Raw genomic sequence first — 16,711 nt, forward strand, 5'->3', positions numbered from 1 at the left:
ACTAGTTAGCACAGTTGATCCTGAACCCTAGCATCTTGAGGCAAAAATCTTGAATTAATTTTTTTTTTAAAGTTTTTTAGTTATTTGAGAGAGACAGAGAAAGACAGCATGAACAGGGAAGGGGCAGAGAGAGAGGGAGAAAGAATCCCAAGCAGGCTCCACACTGTCAGTGCAGAGCCTGATGTGGGGCTCGAACTCATGAATCATGAGCTCAAGACCTGAGCCAAAATCAGGAGTCAGACACTTAACCAACTGAGCCACCCAGGTGCCCCCCAAATCTTGAATGTATTTATGTATTACGTGACAGCCTATTATAACATAAAACAACAAGGGGCCTGTTTTTAAGCCACCGGCCCTACTGAAACCCAGACCAACACTCAATTTCCCCAAATGATTATAGAGCTCACAGGTCTCAGGCTTTTCCAAAATGGCCCACATACCGTTCTTACTTTGAAACAGAGCTCGAGCACTTTCAGAGACGTTGAAAGCGGGCCTGAGAGCCAGGCACGCACCCCACTACCCATCACATGGAGGGCCAGCAGAAGCCCCAACTCCAAGCCCTCACTCTTTCACTTTGGGGGCATCTCTCACCACATGAGAAAGACAACCTCCGATCCACTGGAACCCCTCTAATGGGGTCACGGGGGAAGTTTAGCTTCCAGAAAGATCTGTGCAGGGCTTCATCACTGGGTCTCTCCTATAGTGCCAGCGGGAGGCTCCAGGGACAGCCACTTCCCTCCAGCTGATCTGTGAGCCAACACCACACCACCTGTGCAAGCCTCTCACTCCAGCAAACACACACCTCCCCTCCTGATCTTCCACTGAACGCATAGTCTGTCTAACTCCTCTTATCAAATGCCAGATAACCTGCCATTTCCAGAAGCCAGCAACCCCGTCACACGCTTGTTCCTGCACACCTTTCCCCTTGATGGTACATACCAATGGGCTCTACACATGGCAGGTGTCAGAGAATATTTATTTGGTGACTGGATCATGGCGTGAGCAGTGGCCACAAGCACAGGGTCTCGACTCGGGCTACACAGCGCCGGTTGCCACTCCGGGTCCCCATCTCATCTGAATAATGAGCATAATAACTGACCTACATCATAGGGTCAAAGAGTCGTTGTGAGGAAATGAAGGAGACGATCCGTGTCAAGAATTTAGGACAACGGTGACTAGTACATGCTCCATAAATGTTAGATGTCATTACTGCTGCTCCCAGTACCCACATGGAGTGTGTGTCCACCTGAAAAGCCTAACCACCAAAAAAGGGTGAAAATTAAAGCAGAATAACTTGAGACTTTTGTCATCAGATTGGAGTCATTGATTAAGTCCAGCAAGGGCAGAAGAGAAACTGAAAGACTTAACTTCTAACTTCTGGTTTATCTGATTTAAAACAAACACAAGCAGCCCTTGTCTGGTGATGTTTTTCACCAAAGGTGGTCTCTAACCTAAATGCGGTCTACAGAACGTATTTAAAGGCAGACTTCCCTGTACTATAAATGACCACATCACAGTTTCTGCTGTTTAAGGGTGGTGTCTATGTATTCAGCTTTCTGTAGAGACACAGGCGGCAGCACTCACTATGATGAGACCTCCAAGGGCTGGCCAACCACAGGAGCCTTTCCAAAATTTCATGGGCTATATAAAGGTAAAGATGAAATAAAGCTGCCGAGCCATTTTGATCACATTCTCCAAGTACAGTAATTTGACCACACTACCTCCCCAAGACAATTACGCTCCCCCCCTTTTTCTAGAGTATTCCACAACACGGATGCATGACTGCACACCATCTACTCTCCAATGGACAGATAAAGAGCAAGCGTCTACCCACATGCCATGATTATCACCCACATCAACATCAAGCGCTGCTCAAAAAAAGAAAACAACAATCAAAATGACAGGGGGTGTAACTACCCAGGGTTCTCAGCACTTACTGCCGTGACATAACCAAATGCACATGGAACTGACTCATTCTAAGGCAGCACAGGCACTTTCCTAAGGAAAAAGTAATCTGTGCAGCACCTATCCCAATGCCACATTCTTTTTTTTTTTTTTTTGAGTTTATTTTGAGAGAGAAAATGCCCTCATGAGCAAGGAAGAGGGGGGAGAGCAGAGAGAGAGAGGGAGAGAGAATTCCAAGCAGGCTCTGCGCTGTTTGCATAGAGCCTGACATGGGGGCTGATCCCACAAACTGAGATCATGACCTGATTTGAAATCAAGACTTGGACACTTAACCAACTAAGCCACCTAGGTGCCCCCAATGCTATGTTCTTAGCAAGACAACAATGGCTATGGTTTTACAATGAAGGGACATATCATGGACAGCCTTAAGAAGATCACACAGCCTGTCCTTACTGATACCCCCTTGAAATTCTCTGGAGAAAGCTCATTAAAATTCCAAAGCATGTATCTTTTTATTAATTTGTTTCATGAACCTCTTCAGGAGCTTTACATGAAATATATTAAACTTTCATTCACTTAATCTTAACACAGCAGATGGTCTAATATATCCAGAAGGTAGCCACACAGAAGACATTCCAACATCCCAATGTCTAGGGAACATAGCACCATCGAGCCCTTCAACAAGGGGTATCAGGATGCAAATACACAACTGTTTAGAGAAATTTAAATTTTTTTTTTTTTAATTTTTTTTTCAACGTTTATTTATTTTTGGGACAGAGAGAGACAGAGCATGAACGGGGGAGGGGGAGAGAGAGAGGGAGACACAGAGGGAAACAGGCTCCAGGCTCTGAGCCATCAGCCCAGAGCCTGACGCGGGGCTCGAACTCCCGGACCGCGAGATCGTGACCTGGCTGAAGTCGGACGCTTAACCGACTGCGCCACCCAGGCGCCCCGAGAAATTTAAATTTTCAAAAAATATGCTTACACCCAGTTTTTAAAGCCTTCTTCTCAGCATCTCCTTACCAGGCTATTTAAATTAGAAAGAAATAGGACGGGGCAAGGTCTTTGTTGTTTTTTTTTTTTTTTTTTTTTTTTTTTTTTACCCTAACTGGTTCATCTTATCAAATATAGGGCTGGAATAAAGTGTGGTGTCTGTTCTAACAGGATTTATGGTTGCAGTGATGCAGAAACACCCATGCTCCTGAGCAAGAAATGGAAAATCATGTTTTCCCCAGTGTGGACAGACAACAGCACTATTTGGAGCCCCCTGGGATGTTCGGGTTACACTGGTCGGGATTGATACCATAAAAGAGAAGCATCTTTGGGACATGCTGGGACTCACCTGAGGCTTTTTGATGAGTCATTTGTATAACGTCAGAGACAAGCATTACCAAATTCAGGAGCACTGCTAATACTTTCTTGTGAGATCACCTGAAGGGGTGGTGTCCCGGCTCACACACAGGGGTACGGCTGTGCAGGCAAGCGAGGCAGACACCGCCCCCATCAGGAAGCAGGAGTTTCCAGTGCAGGAGAAAGTAACTGAGGGGGGCCCTCACCTATGGACTTGAGGGTCACACTACAAGAGGCAGCATGCCTCAGCTGCAGCTTCTAGTTTTCACCAGCTCAGTGGAAAACACGTCACTTTCTATCTCGTTCCACAAAGATCTGTCTGCCTTGAAAAGAAAAAAAAAAAAAGTTAATTAACGCAGTAAAAACCCCAGGTCTGCCTGGGAGGGGCAAGTGGGCCATGGCCAGAAGTGTTCAAATACAGGCGAGACAATCGCTCAGTGGGGACAAGCTATGTTCCTTGTGGCAGGGATTAAAATCTTTTCCTTTGACACCCACAGATCTAGTGGAAAGCCCAGCACACAGTAGATACACAGCAAGTTTTGTTTACTGAATGAACTCTGTTTTCACGCAGATTACCGAGCAAGCAAAATACTGATGCGGTTCTGAGACACTCAGAGTGTCAGGTGACCACTGAGAAACTATGAAATATGCTGGAAAATCAGGTCAGGAGGGAGTTCTGACACTCCTAAGTCAAAGGCTCGTGCAGTTTCGAGAGTCCTACCTTGGTTCGTACCCGAAGCCTCTTCCCGAGCCCCGTGCTCACAAGCCAAACAGATCAAGCATCACTAAAACAAACAGAAACTTCAACGCTCCGAAGACAGTTGCAGATCTCATCCGAAAATCATTCAGAAGCTCGGGCCCTCTATAAGAAAACTTTCCATTTCCTTTAGACATCAGAAAATTAAAAGGACAGAAGGAAAGGGAGAGAATGAGGAGGGAAGGAGGAAGCTATTCATTTGTTTCCGTTTCTCACTTTTTAAATATAGGGCTACTCTTCAGGCTTTTATCCATGCCAGGGGTGTAAGTCTGAACCGATGAAAACAATACAAGCAGAGAAGATGCTGAAAGTATTAAAGAACATAAAAATCATTCTTTAAAGAACAGGGAACATACCTTGTTTATGAACCTTGCTTTATCTAGCACTCTAGTTTCAGAGAAAGGCACCCCCACTCGTCTACCACAAAAGCCAGACGTGGAAGCCATCTCTCCCCTTCCCCCTCCAGGAGTCCTTCCCACTGCTGAGATCTCTATCAAAGCCATCCAGGTTCCCCACCTTTATGGCTGCCATACTCCAAGCCACCACTGGTTTTCAAATTAAATTTTTTTTTTTATTCTGAGAAAGGGAGAGAGAGAGTGCATGCATGGATGCATGCACAAGCAGGCCTGAATGGGGAAGGGGCAGAGAGAGAGAGAGAGAGAGAGAGAGAGAGAGAGAGAGAGAGAGAGATGCGGCGGGATGGCAGGGGTGGGAGGTGGGGTAAGAATCCCGAGCAGGCTCTGCATTGTCAGTGCAGAGCCTGACCCGGGGCTCAATCCCACGAACTGTGAGATCATGACCTGAGCCATAATCAAGAGTCAGATGTTCAACTGACTGAGCCACCCAGGCACCCCTGGTTTTCAAAATTTTGAAAAACTGGCCTTATGCATCTTGCAAACAGAAGGCAAAATAGCTTCCTTGCAGTCTAGTCTATCCTCCACTCTGGGCAGGAATAATCTTTAAAAATGCAAATCTCATCATGCCATTCTTTGGCCTAACACCGTTTAAGTTCTTAAGAAAAATTCCAAATAACTGTGGGTTACAGTGTGAAGCCCCTACCTACCTCACCGTGCTGTCATTCATTGGTTCTGTGTCTTTTCTTCCTACACACACACACACACACACACTGTGCTTTTCTCACTTCAGTGGGCAGCCCCCTCCCCAACCACAGGACTTGAGTAAGCTGTTCTCCAACACACTCCTTCCTTCCCTGCACCATCTTTCAGACATCATTAGCTCCATGGGATGCCTTCCTTGACCTGCCTCCCAGTATCTGGCCCACACCCAGAGGCCAAACTTCATATGTCCTTGTCCTACTTCATTCAGTTTGCACCTAGCACAGAAGTACGTGACTTGGTGGACGAATGGGTATTTTCCAACCTCTGTGAAGCCAGCAATGGTCTCTTTCTCATACTACACTCTTGGTGTTTATTACAGCCTTCACATGGTATATATTCAAATACTAAATAAATAAAAAATCAATAAATAAAGATCTGTTAATGTTAAAAAAAAATTTAACACTCTGAGGTTGGCAAATCTGGGGGAGGTTGGCAAAACTGTTTTCTAAAAGGAGATTAGGGGTGCCTGGCTGGCTCAATCCACTGAGCATCTGGCTCTTGATTTCAGCCCAGGTCATGATCTCACAGTTTAGGAGTTCGAGCCCAGCATCGGGGATCTGCACTGACAGTGTGGAGTCTGCTTGAGATATTCATTCATTCATTCTCTCTCTCTCTCTCTCTCTCTCTCTCTCTCTCTCTCTGCCCTTCCCCCGCTCATGCTCTCTCTCAAAATAAATAAATAAACTTAAAAAAAACATTTTAAAGGAGATCAGGTCTGATACTGACTCCCAACTTGATAGAATTTTAGGAAAAAGGGTTTGCCCTGAACAACAAATAGTTCTCAGAAACCTTATTTTCATGATTTAAATACAAATTAAGTTTAGAGATGTACAAGTGAAGTCTCTTTTAAATTATACTTAGTTTAAAATTTTAACTTAACAGTTTGATCCAATATAGGATTAACTAACCAAGTCATGAGAAATCTGTTTGAGATGTTCACTAGTTTTATGTAATTATCCCTCAAAACAGCAATTAAAAGCCCTATGATGGCAGAGAAATGACTTTTAAAAAATCTGTTTTCCATAGCAGAGAAGAAAATACATAAGCCTCCTCAGAAATAAAAGAGTTAGAATATTATATCTGAGTGTACCTGCCAGATCTGAGCCTAAAATGACTTTTAAAAAATCTGTTTTCCACAGCAGAGAAGAAAATACATAAGCCTCCTCAGAAATAAAAGAGTTAGAATATTATATCTGAGTGTACCTGCCAGATCTGAGACTAAACTCTAGTTATCAGATAAGCACAATAGGAATACTTAAAGGTAAGGAATATAATTTTAATCAGCTAGGGTTTCATCTTATATGAAGGATACCAAGCCCCTCCTCTATGCAGTTTAAAAAAATTATTTTAGGTACAAAAGGCTCCATCAGTAAAACACCTGTCTCTCACCCAATCTATCTGGTATCTCCCCTATCTTTGAAGCTATAATGCACCTCTTTTAAAAGAAACTTAAACAATTTTGAGATGATTTTGTCTATTCAGAAGTGGGTTTTTTAAAATAATAAAGTCTCAGCATAAAGGAAACTCCCCTAAAACAGTGAAATGACTCTTTCCATCAATATGATCTATACTCAACTTCTATCAAGTATATTCCACACACATGCACCCACAAATAAAGTGCAGGTTTCTGATCTGGTGTTTTGTTTTCAATCCAAGGAGTAGCGGAAAAAAGAAAAGTTAAATTATACACAGACCAACACTCCTATTAACTCATCCACTAATGAAACAAAAATCTAACTAAGCAGAGAAAATGGGCCTACACGTTGGAGCTCTGAAATGATTTTGGTCTTTGATCTGTGTGCCCATCTCTCCTATTTAATATAAACTTCAAACTAAGAGCCATGAAAAGTGGTTATAATTAGTAAGGGCCCTAGTGAGACAGCTTTTAGTGCAATCAGGCATTAACAAAGATTTTTTTTCTCTTTAATTTCCAGCAAATTAAGCTCAGCGAAGTTTTATTTTAAAATTTCCGTAATTCAAAATTTTTCTGCACCACTGTTCCCTTAACACCAAATCTCTGCATGATGGGTGTGCTAAAGACTCGTTTACTTCTGTTTCCTACTCACAGTCTGTACTGATATTTAGGACTTAGCTTCCAAATTTTATGTGCTCTTCTCCAACAATACCCTGCACTTCTACAAAAACTCTTGCTTTTGGTATGAGAAAATGGATCCAATCAACACACCTTATCAACTAAGCACCACTATGCAATCCTTGAGCTAGGTACAGAAGGCGGAAAAAAGAAGAGTTAAAGTCCCCCCCCTATTCTGGAGGTGGGGAAATACAGGTCAACAGGTACTTTATGACGGCCTGGACATCCTCTGGATGGAGGACCTGATTTTCCCTGCAAGAAGTGGTCTGAAGGAAGATCTAAGAAACGCTGTTTGCTAGAAGTGGATGGGGATGAGCCCGAATGAACAACCCACGCACACGCAGAAACAGTCGTGGTGCAGAAAAGTGGCAGGAGCCGAAACTAGAAAGAGAGTCTGGAAGCTGATGATGAAGGTCCTCGGGTGCCAAGCTGAAGAGTTTGGATTTCTTCCTGTAGACAACAGGGAGCCAAGAGATGTTTTTCAGCAGGCAAACACCATGTGCAGCTTGAGTTTCTGAGCAGAGTGAGGAGGATGAGCTGGAGCAGGGAATACAGGCGGCGGGAAGCTAATTGAGGAGGTGTTTGCGACATGATGAGGATCTGAGGTCAGAGTCCCAGGACAGAAGTTTTGGGGAAGGTCTGGTCACTGAATTTAGGGGTCAAGACAGACACAAGGTGGGCAAAGCACTTCCTGGCCAGAAGCCTGGGTGGATGATGCACCTCAGACCACCTTCTAGAAGTATGGGAGAGGACTTTTATTTTTACAAGTCACCTCTGGGGCACCTTCAGGTAAGCCAGGTGACAAAAGGTCCTGCTGGAGAAAAGCTGTAAATGGAGACTGAGGGAGTTGCCGCTTTATAGGTTAGAGAGGGCCGAAAAGCACCAGAATCCACGGTTCCTATTACCCAGGAACAGGACAGCCACGGGGGTTTCAGAGCAGGTCACAGAGCAAGACAGCACAAACAGATGTGAACAGATGCTTACTGTCTATCCACAGGTTTAGGATGTAAAAAAAAAAAAAAAAAAAAAAAAAAAAAAAAAAAAAAGCTACCTTTCAGAGTCCTACATTTCTCTAAGGTCAATGGGAGCCCAGGCAATCTTAGGGGCAACTGGTACTTCCAGCAGACAGCCCTTCCCTTTCTAGAATTCAGTCTCCCTGTCTTCCTGCCTTTTTCTCAGCTCCTCACCTCCTGCCTGTGTGACAAAGCCCTGGGGGGGGTGGGGGGTGGGGAGTGGAACAGGACAAGGGTCAGGCAAGTGGCACCCGTGGCCACAAGCTCACTCCTGTCACTATCCTAGACCTTTCTGGTCTGAGGAAATCCGGTTTAAAGTTCGTATACCACATTTTGGTTCTTGAGATCAACCACCTTGTCATGTGTGAGATCCAGGAGTCCCAAGAACATGAAAAGAACCCCCGTGCCTTCCCCCTCTCTCCCTCCTGGTCTCTTTCAGCTATGGGAGCAGCCTGCCATCCATGCCCCTCGAGAGGAAACGTATGGACAGAAGGCCAGGTTCCAAAATGCTGCCCCAGAGAGAGGGTGGGTAGTTATGTAAGAATTTTTGCAAAAACCTGAGGAAACAAAACCAGGGAGAGTTATCTTGCACTTAAGAGTGCAAAAACATGGACCGTCAAGCACGTAAAGGCTAGTTCAAACACTGCGGGGGGAGGAAGACACTCAGGGTAACTTAAAACATGAGGGAAAACTGGCAGATGACAGCACCAGAGCAAGTTTCCCAATAACTGAAGAAGTGACTCGGAACAGCTTCCCAGTGCCAACGAATCTGGTTTGTTTTAGAAGCAGATGAGCTCTAGAACTTTTTATTTACTGTGGGGTTTTTAAGTATATTTAACGCCACTTAATGTCTTCCCCAGCCCCGAATTTTCTGTGAAACCTGGAATATGCCAGCCATGGTACCTCACAGGCATGTAATGGGAGCTTACTTGCTTTATGAAATTTCAGATCTCCGGATACATCACGTGTGTTACGTGGACTACACCCGGGCCACTTGCTCACACAACACAGGCCACGACTACTGTACCTTTAAAGCAGGATTCTCAACCTCCACCTACTGACATCCTGGACTGGATAAGTCTTTGTTGTGAGGCCATCAGCTTGCACTGTGGGATGGATAGCAGCATCCCCGGCCTCTCTACCCACTGAGGGCCAGTAGCACCCCTCCCCCCACCCCCACCCCACCCCCCAGCAAGGCAATCAAAAACGTCTCCAGACATTGCCAAATGCCCCTGGGGGCAAACCGCCAACTCTGAGATCCACTGCTTTCAAGGGTGAGTCCAAAGCTTTCCACGCCATGCCTTGTCCTTAAAATCCATCCCTAAGTGAACTTCATTAAGAAAAATTTACTAGTTCTGTTTGTCTCTCGGCACCCAAAGCAGAAAGAAAAGTGCTGCGTTTCCCCAATTTGAACATAAACTCCCAGGCAAATTTTGCCTCAAGGGTTGGAGCTGTGCACAATTCTGGAAAGGAAATCCAGAGTGGATACCCACAAAGCTTCCTGAGCTCAAAATATACCACTTTCTTCCATATATAGATTTTGAGTTTCTGGAACATTTATTATTCTTACAACAATTCCAGGAGGTAGAAAACCTACTAAAAAAAAAAAAAACCAAAAAAAACACAACAAAAACCGTGTACAATCACATTCATCAACAGAGATGTGCCAAAGGCTAAAAAGCTTCTTTTTAATTGCCTTACATTTTCAAATCCAACACAGAATTATTGTGAAAAGGATCTGGTCTCGTTTACAACATGTGCGTGTGCACACACACACAAATAGGCACCGTATTCTTTGGAAGCTAAGCTGACTTTAAAAAGCAGGTGTTCTGTGCAGCTAGACCCGGGTTAGGCTTATTACCAGCCACAGAGTGGAAACTGGCACAGCTGTAAAATGGGTTAATATACCCACCTAACCCTCACCGTGTTTGTTGCTCTGAGGATAAAATCTGAATCTTTGTTAAACGGCCTTCACAAAAGCAGGGTGAAGACTTTGTCAAAGGTACATCCTCACAAAAACTGAAAATTCAGAAGCCATGAAACCACTAAAAGTCTCAAACATTCTTCTGACCATCCTACCCCACAGCCTCTGAAAAAGGGGGTTAAAAAGAGAGGAGATCCTAAGCAAGCCAGGGAAAAACAAATAGAGCCATTTAAAAGCTTTATCTAATTACCCCCACTGAGACTTTTTCACTGTAGTCTGGCTGGCTGACAAAGAAATGGGGGGGTGGGGGGCGGTGTTCACCAGGCTTTCTCTCCCTTATCAGGACCACCCGCCCTCAGGGAGTCTGAAAGGCCTCAGGTGAATCCAGCAAGGGCAGTCAGTACCCAGTGTCCCCAGCCTTGGGGACTTCACAGAAGCTTTCAAATTCTCTTAGCATTACTTGTTTGAATCGCACTGAACAAACATCTCCACCCTCTCCCACTTCTTTTGTCTCAAGCACCTAGTCACAGGCCACCACCTTCATTGATGGGCAGATTGGTTCACCTGTACCCTAAAGTACCATCAGAAACAAGATGCACCAGTAGCTGGAAGGAACAGCTTCCTGCGCCCTCCTCCCAGGCTTCCCTGCCTCTCCACCAACCAACATGGAGCTCCATCTCTGGCTCCAATCCACACAGGCTTCCCTTCATACCAACAGTGAACACCCAGAAGGTGATATGAGAACCTTGAGCCCAGCACCGTTGATGACACTGTCCCACAGGGCAGCTACCATAAAAAGTCTGCCTCCCTTACTCCTCTCCACTCCCGTCCCCCAACCCCCAAACCCTTCTTGATCTTCTACCTCAGTCGTGGTGAAAACAGAGCAGATGGTTTTCCTCTCTATCCTGCCTTCCACGGGAGTGGGGAAATTAAAAATAAGTGATGCATTTCAGAAAGCACATCGTATGCCTCCCTCTGTGTTTCATATGGTACACCTTTTACCTCTGATTTATGGGGAGGCCCCCCGGGGCATGGAACTCACAATCTGACCCCAGCGTTCTGAAGAGGGCCACAGCTATTTCTTCTCAAAAATCACTAAGTCTGAGAAAGAGAACTCATTTACCCTGCCCCCCCATAAAGAACCCATCCAATTTCTTAATTATATTTGGATATAAAAAAAATGTTACTCAACTTTGCCTGTTCAGTAGGTCAGATGTACACAAACAACTCTGAGGCAGGGAAACTTTTGACTTATAGCAGGCTTGCCTTTCAACCAAGAGATGATGGTTACCAACCTTGGCTTCTGTTAGATTTCAACTATTTTATCTCACTGTACAACTTCAAGATCCTTAAACATACTTAAGGCAGAAAACCTTACGTAAATCATATTGCTTTCTATTTTCTTACATTTGGTCACCCTTCCAAAGATACGCTAAACCTAATACGATTCTTTTCTAAAAGGTATGATAAACTGGGCTGAAAAAACTGAGATGGGGAGGTGGAATCCTATCAAAACCTAATCTAATCTCAGGAAAGGGGGAAGAAAACTATTGTCCTGTTATCAGGAGGGACTATATTGCATACTTTCTATTGATACTATATTGCATTTCTATCTTTTGAATGCAAATCTGGTTAATAAAGATGACAGTAAGACATCACTTTCTGGATTAGCTAGATTTTCCAAAACAAACTAACCTGTTATGAATAAATGCAGTAAGGTGGTGTTACACACATATATCCTCAATCCTCAGGAAGGCAAGGTTTAACCTGAACACACGGGTATCAGACAAGAAGTCCGCCCAGACAAGCTGCCATCTGACACCAGAGTTGGTCAGAGAGCATGAACTTCAATTAAAAGACACTTATAAAAGAAAGAGAGATTATTTAAATATGATAACAGAAACAAAACAAACTTAACAGCCTACCTTGCTAGGTCAGAGGACAAGGATGATTCAAAAATTAATTAAATCTAGTAAATAATGTAAAACAGGGAAGGACTCCCTTTCAAAAATGCTTTGGTTAATTTTAGCATCCTTCTGTTTAGCTGCTTAGCAACCCTTATCCTATGACCTTTTAAGCACCACCTACTTTTCAGAAGGATAATGAATAGAAACATCAAAAGGATTCACTTCTGACTGTTTCTAGCGAGCACATTTAACCAATTTTTGTAGGAGTTAAATTTATATTAGTTATATCATACAAAACCCTAAAAGGGTAGAATTTTTTTTTAACTTCGTTCACCAGGAATCTTCCTCTGCTGAAGGTAATAAATGATATTAACAACTGAGCTTAAAGACGGCAAAGATTTCCAAACTGACCTGAGAAAGTGGATCAACACAGCAGTTAAAAATTGAAGAGTAAAAAATGCGAGCCACATAATGGCAACTAGCTATTGCCTGACAATACAGCAGAAAACCAATAAACAACTTGATCAGATGCACACTGACAAGGTAGATTTATTTTCCTTCTTCAACATTCTATACCTGTGCTGGATGCAAATAAGATCTCAGGAGTCGGCCTGGAGATATCTAAAATAAAAGACCCTTCAATCAAAAGGTCACTTGTTGGATGATGTAAATAGTTAGGAATGGATGCACCACCTGTGCCAGCTGAGTCAGACCCATCTTCCCCATCACATAACAAACACTTGTCTGCCATCAGGGCTTAGGCTCTGAATTTCTGATGAGAAATTAAGGAGTATCTAGAAAAACGTAGAGACTGATATGCCATGTAACAGTAAGCATCAGCAGCAGTTTTTTAAGAGTTATCACATAACCAGCAAACCCTTTAAAAACAAAACATACAAAAATGCAACCTGTTTAGCAGTATTTTTAAGAATGATAAAACAGTGCAAGTTCATTAACAGCCTAAAATGGAGCACAAGCTAAACAAATAACTAAATCAAAGGGCTCTCCCTTTCTTTTGTAAAAGTGGGGGTGGGTGGGAGGGAAGGTGTTTTTTCACACATTTAAAACTTGATAAAAGACATTCAAATGTTTAATTCATCAGTGTAACCAAAGCTCAAAACACATCAAAGCAGGATCCATCAGCAGGTACCCAGAGAGCTCCTTCCAAAATGCAAAGGTAAAACACAAACAAACAACAACAACAACAAACCAGACATTAGTGGCTCACCGGTGCATAAATTATTTGAACACTAATTTCGGACCCATTTCTTCAAAAGTTCTGTGTAACAACTGGAGGGAGCACAGAACTAAATGTTTAAGAAAAGAAAATAAAGTTTAAGTCAGGGCTCCAGCCTCCAACTTAGACTTCCGGGTTGCACTATGTCTTAGAACCATACCTGCCTACTCGAAAAAGCACCAGGTCTAGAGGATGCTTCTAAGGTCTATGGGTGGAGGGGGGAAATAAACAACCAAAACCCAAGAAAAAGCATTCTTTGCTTTGCAGTTCCCTTTTCTCCACCTTCCACTTCAACTAAACTTATTTCAGAACACACTCATGCGCATGCACAGACCACTTCGTGTCTAAAAGAAAAAAAGCTCTCAAAAATATGGGATGCACATTAGCAACTCAGCCTTTTGCAGAAATCATCTCAAGTCTCCTCTTAGAGACCGAAATACCTCGCTATTTCCAGCATCCCTATCCAACAGACAAACTTTATTTCCATTGGCGTTTACAAGGCTAAGCTTAAATCTAAACTCTGAAACAAGCATGAGGGTTACTTTTTCTACTGATGAAAACCCTCAGACAGGTTTTTCAGCACACCAAAAAAAGTTATACTTTTTATTCACCCTTCTATCTCTCTCCACCACCACCACCATCCCCCCAAAAAGAAGAAAAAAACTCCAAAGTGCCCCGAATGTGTGCTGCTGCTGGCTCTGAAGCCGTGTAGAATTTCGTAATGGAATGTGAACTGCTCGTCCGGATCTGGGCTCACGTTCTATCTTTTAACCAGTAAGGAGCGAGGGAGGGCAAATCTGCTGAGCAAGGAGAAATACTTTCCTCCTCTTTTATAACCCATCACGGATGCATCGCGGACGCTGGACGCGAGCTGCACGCGGCGCCTGTCAACCCGCCCACCCGCTGGCCGGTCCCCGCGACCCCGGGATCCTCGTGCCCCCTGCGCCCCTCCCCTGCCCGGGGCCGCCCCCCCCCCCCCCCCCCCCCCCCGCCTTGCCCGCCCGAAAAGGAAAGTGGCCCAGCCGAGAAGTGGGCTCGGCCGCCGCGTCCCGCACTCACGAGTCTGCTCCGGCCCCGTGAGCGGCCGGGGAGCGAGTCACCACATCCTCGACGCGACCCTCGGCCCCTTCCAGAAAACACGCCGCTTCCCAGGGAGGGGGCCGGCGACGGGAAGGACCTCCCCTGCTCCTTAGCAACCATTAAGGTCGCAGTTTCCTAAGAGACCGCGAGTGGGGAGGGGGCGCGGGGGGCCGGGCTCGAGGCCGGGTGGGGGGGGGGGCTGCACTGGGTCCCCTGCCCCTCGACGCCGGCCCTCCTCCCCCACCCCCGCCCCGGCTCGGCGCTGCGGGCCGGGATGGGAGGAGGACGGGAAGCCCCAGAACTCGGGAAAAATTGGTCCAGCGGGCGGCGGACAAAAGTTTCCGAGCGCGCTCCACAGCTGGGCGGCGAAGCGGGCCCGGCGGCCGGCCCCGCCTCGGATGCTCCCGGCCTCCTTCCTGTGCTCGTGACGGCGCCGGGTGCCGAGGTCCCCCCCCCCCCCCCACCGCGATGCAGGCTCCGCTCCACACCGATGGCTCCCACGAAAACACGTACACCGCCAACGGAAGGGGCCAGGGAACAATACGCGCGGACACGGCTCCAGCCCCCTCCTCCCCCCGGTCACCCGGGGACGGTGGTCGGCGTGACCCCCAGCCAGGAGCGGGGGACGGGGGAGGGCGCAGGGTTGCCCGCGGCCCCCTCCCGGCCGGCGCCGTCCGCCAGGGAGGATCAAAGTCCGCGGAGCTGGGCGCGGCGGATGCTCCCACCGCGCAGCCCCGAGCGGGCACCCCCGAGCGAGCACCCCAGGCGGGCACCCCCGGATACCTTGCGGCGGCGGGCGGGCGCCGTCATCTCCGCGCTTCTCGGCCCGAGAGGGACTCGAAAGTATGTAGGAGAAAAGTTTCCCCTCCCACATGGGGGGGAGGATGTCGGGGGAGAGAGGGCGGAAGATGGAGAGCAGCGCTGGGAAGATGTTTCTGGCCGGCGGTGCGCGCACCATCCGAGTCCCCGCGGTGCTGGTTAAAAATAAATTCCGCGGCGGGCGCGGCGGCGCGGGTCGGGCCGGATTCCTGCGCTCGGACGGCTAATATGGATGCGCATCAGGTCCTGGCGGCGGGGCGCTGCGGCGGCCGCGGCGGCTCGCGCTGGGAGCTGGTTGGCAGAGCCGGCAGCTCGGGAAGGGGAAAAGGAGCGGAGGAAGGGGAGGAGGAGGAGGAGGAGGGGGAAGAGGGGAGGAGGAGGAGGAGGAGCGGCCCGGCGCGCAGCCCGAGGGGAGAGGGCTGCCCAGCTCATCCCCGGCCGGCCCCAACGCCCCGAGCGCACGTAGCGCGGCGTGGGGCGCTCGGGTCCTCGGCTCCGGGGAACGCCGAGTTGAAAAAGTACAACGCGCTCTGCACACTTCACCCTCCCCATCCCCAAAAGTTCTTTAAAAGGTCGCTCCCGCTCAGCCCTAGACATCTCGCTGCCACCCGAGTACCGGGAGCCTGAACCCCGGGCGCGTACTTACGGCCGGGCAGGGCGCTTGGCTCCCAGGCATGATGCAGTGGGGACCGGTGGGCTTCGGGGAGAGAACGAGGAGAGATGCAAACTTGTTCCGGAAAAGGAATCAAAATGGCGTTTCTGGATGTGCAAAGTTCATCAACTCCGCAGTCACTTCCCCTCCTCCTCTTCTCCCACAGGGAGGGAGGTGGGCGAGGAGCTGGCGACCCCGGCGCCCCAGCCGTCGTCCCGGCCCCCGCCTCGGCCCCCCGCCCCGCTTCTTCGCCCGCACGCTCGGAGACTCGCTCTCCCCCTCTCACCCTGATAAGTAGACACATCACGTGTTGCTCCTGCGAGTCTCCTGGGGACGTGTTACTGAGCGGCGGCGGCGGCGGCTCCAGCTGGGGGGTGGGGGGGATCCGCGGTACCCGCGGGTCCCCACCGCCGCCCCCACCCCGATTTTAGCGGGGTGACCGCAGTTTCCATCCCGGGATGGATGGAGGTGGAGTCCCCCACCCCACCCCCACCGCAGCCCCAGGTTTGCCCCACGCCCTCCGCCGGCGCCCCGGGCCAGGGGAGGGCCGGGCCGCCCCAGGGGAAGGGTCTGGGCCGTCGCAGCTGAGCGCGATCCCGATCGGCCCTGCGCTCGCCGGACGGTCACCTTCGAGGACCACCGCGCCCCCTCCCCGGCAGCCCCTCACTTGCTGGCAACTCCCCGCCCCCGGCTTTCCATCACTTCACTCCATGGTTTGTTTCACTATTTTAACGGAGGAAACGGATAGGCAGCGATGCCCGGGAGGCGCGAGAGGGGCGCCCCGGGGGCCGACAGGGGGTAGCATGGGGGTCGGGTTCCCCCGCCCGGCGCCGCCCCGCTCGGTCACGGAGGCAAAC

The 16,711-nt window shown here is 47.9% G+C and overlaps 1 protein-coding gene across 4 annotated transcripts in view; it reads right to left on the reverse strand.

Annotated features, from left to right (window-relative positions):
* Positions 1 to 16,075, reverse strand: part of RREB1 (ras responsive element binding protein 1) — a 133,603-nt gene extending 117,528 nt beyond the window's left edge. For 3 of the 4 annotated variants that reach the window (XM_030314887.2, XM_030314889.2, XM_030314884.2), the window contains exon 1: positions 15,849 to 16,075. The gene's annotated coding sequence lies outside the window, so the exon portion shown is untranslated. Of the gene's footprint in view, positions 1 to 15,166; positions 15,631 to 15,848 lie in introns of those variants that run through there. The other variant, XM_030314885.1, reaches the window with a different exon arrangement.
* Positions 16,076 to 16,711: the final 636 nt, after the last annotated feature.

This window comes from Lynx canadensis, chromosome B2 (assembly GCF_007474595.2).
Source record: "Lynx canadensis isolate LIC74 chromosome B2, mLynCan4.pri.v2, whole genome shotgun sequence".
Classification (NCBI taxonomy): Eukaryota; Metazoa; Chordata; class Mammalia; order Carnivora; family Felidae; genus Lynx; species Lynx canadensis.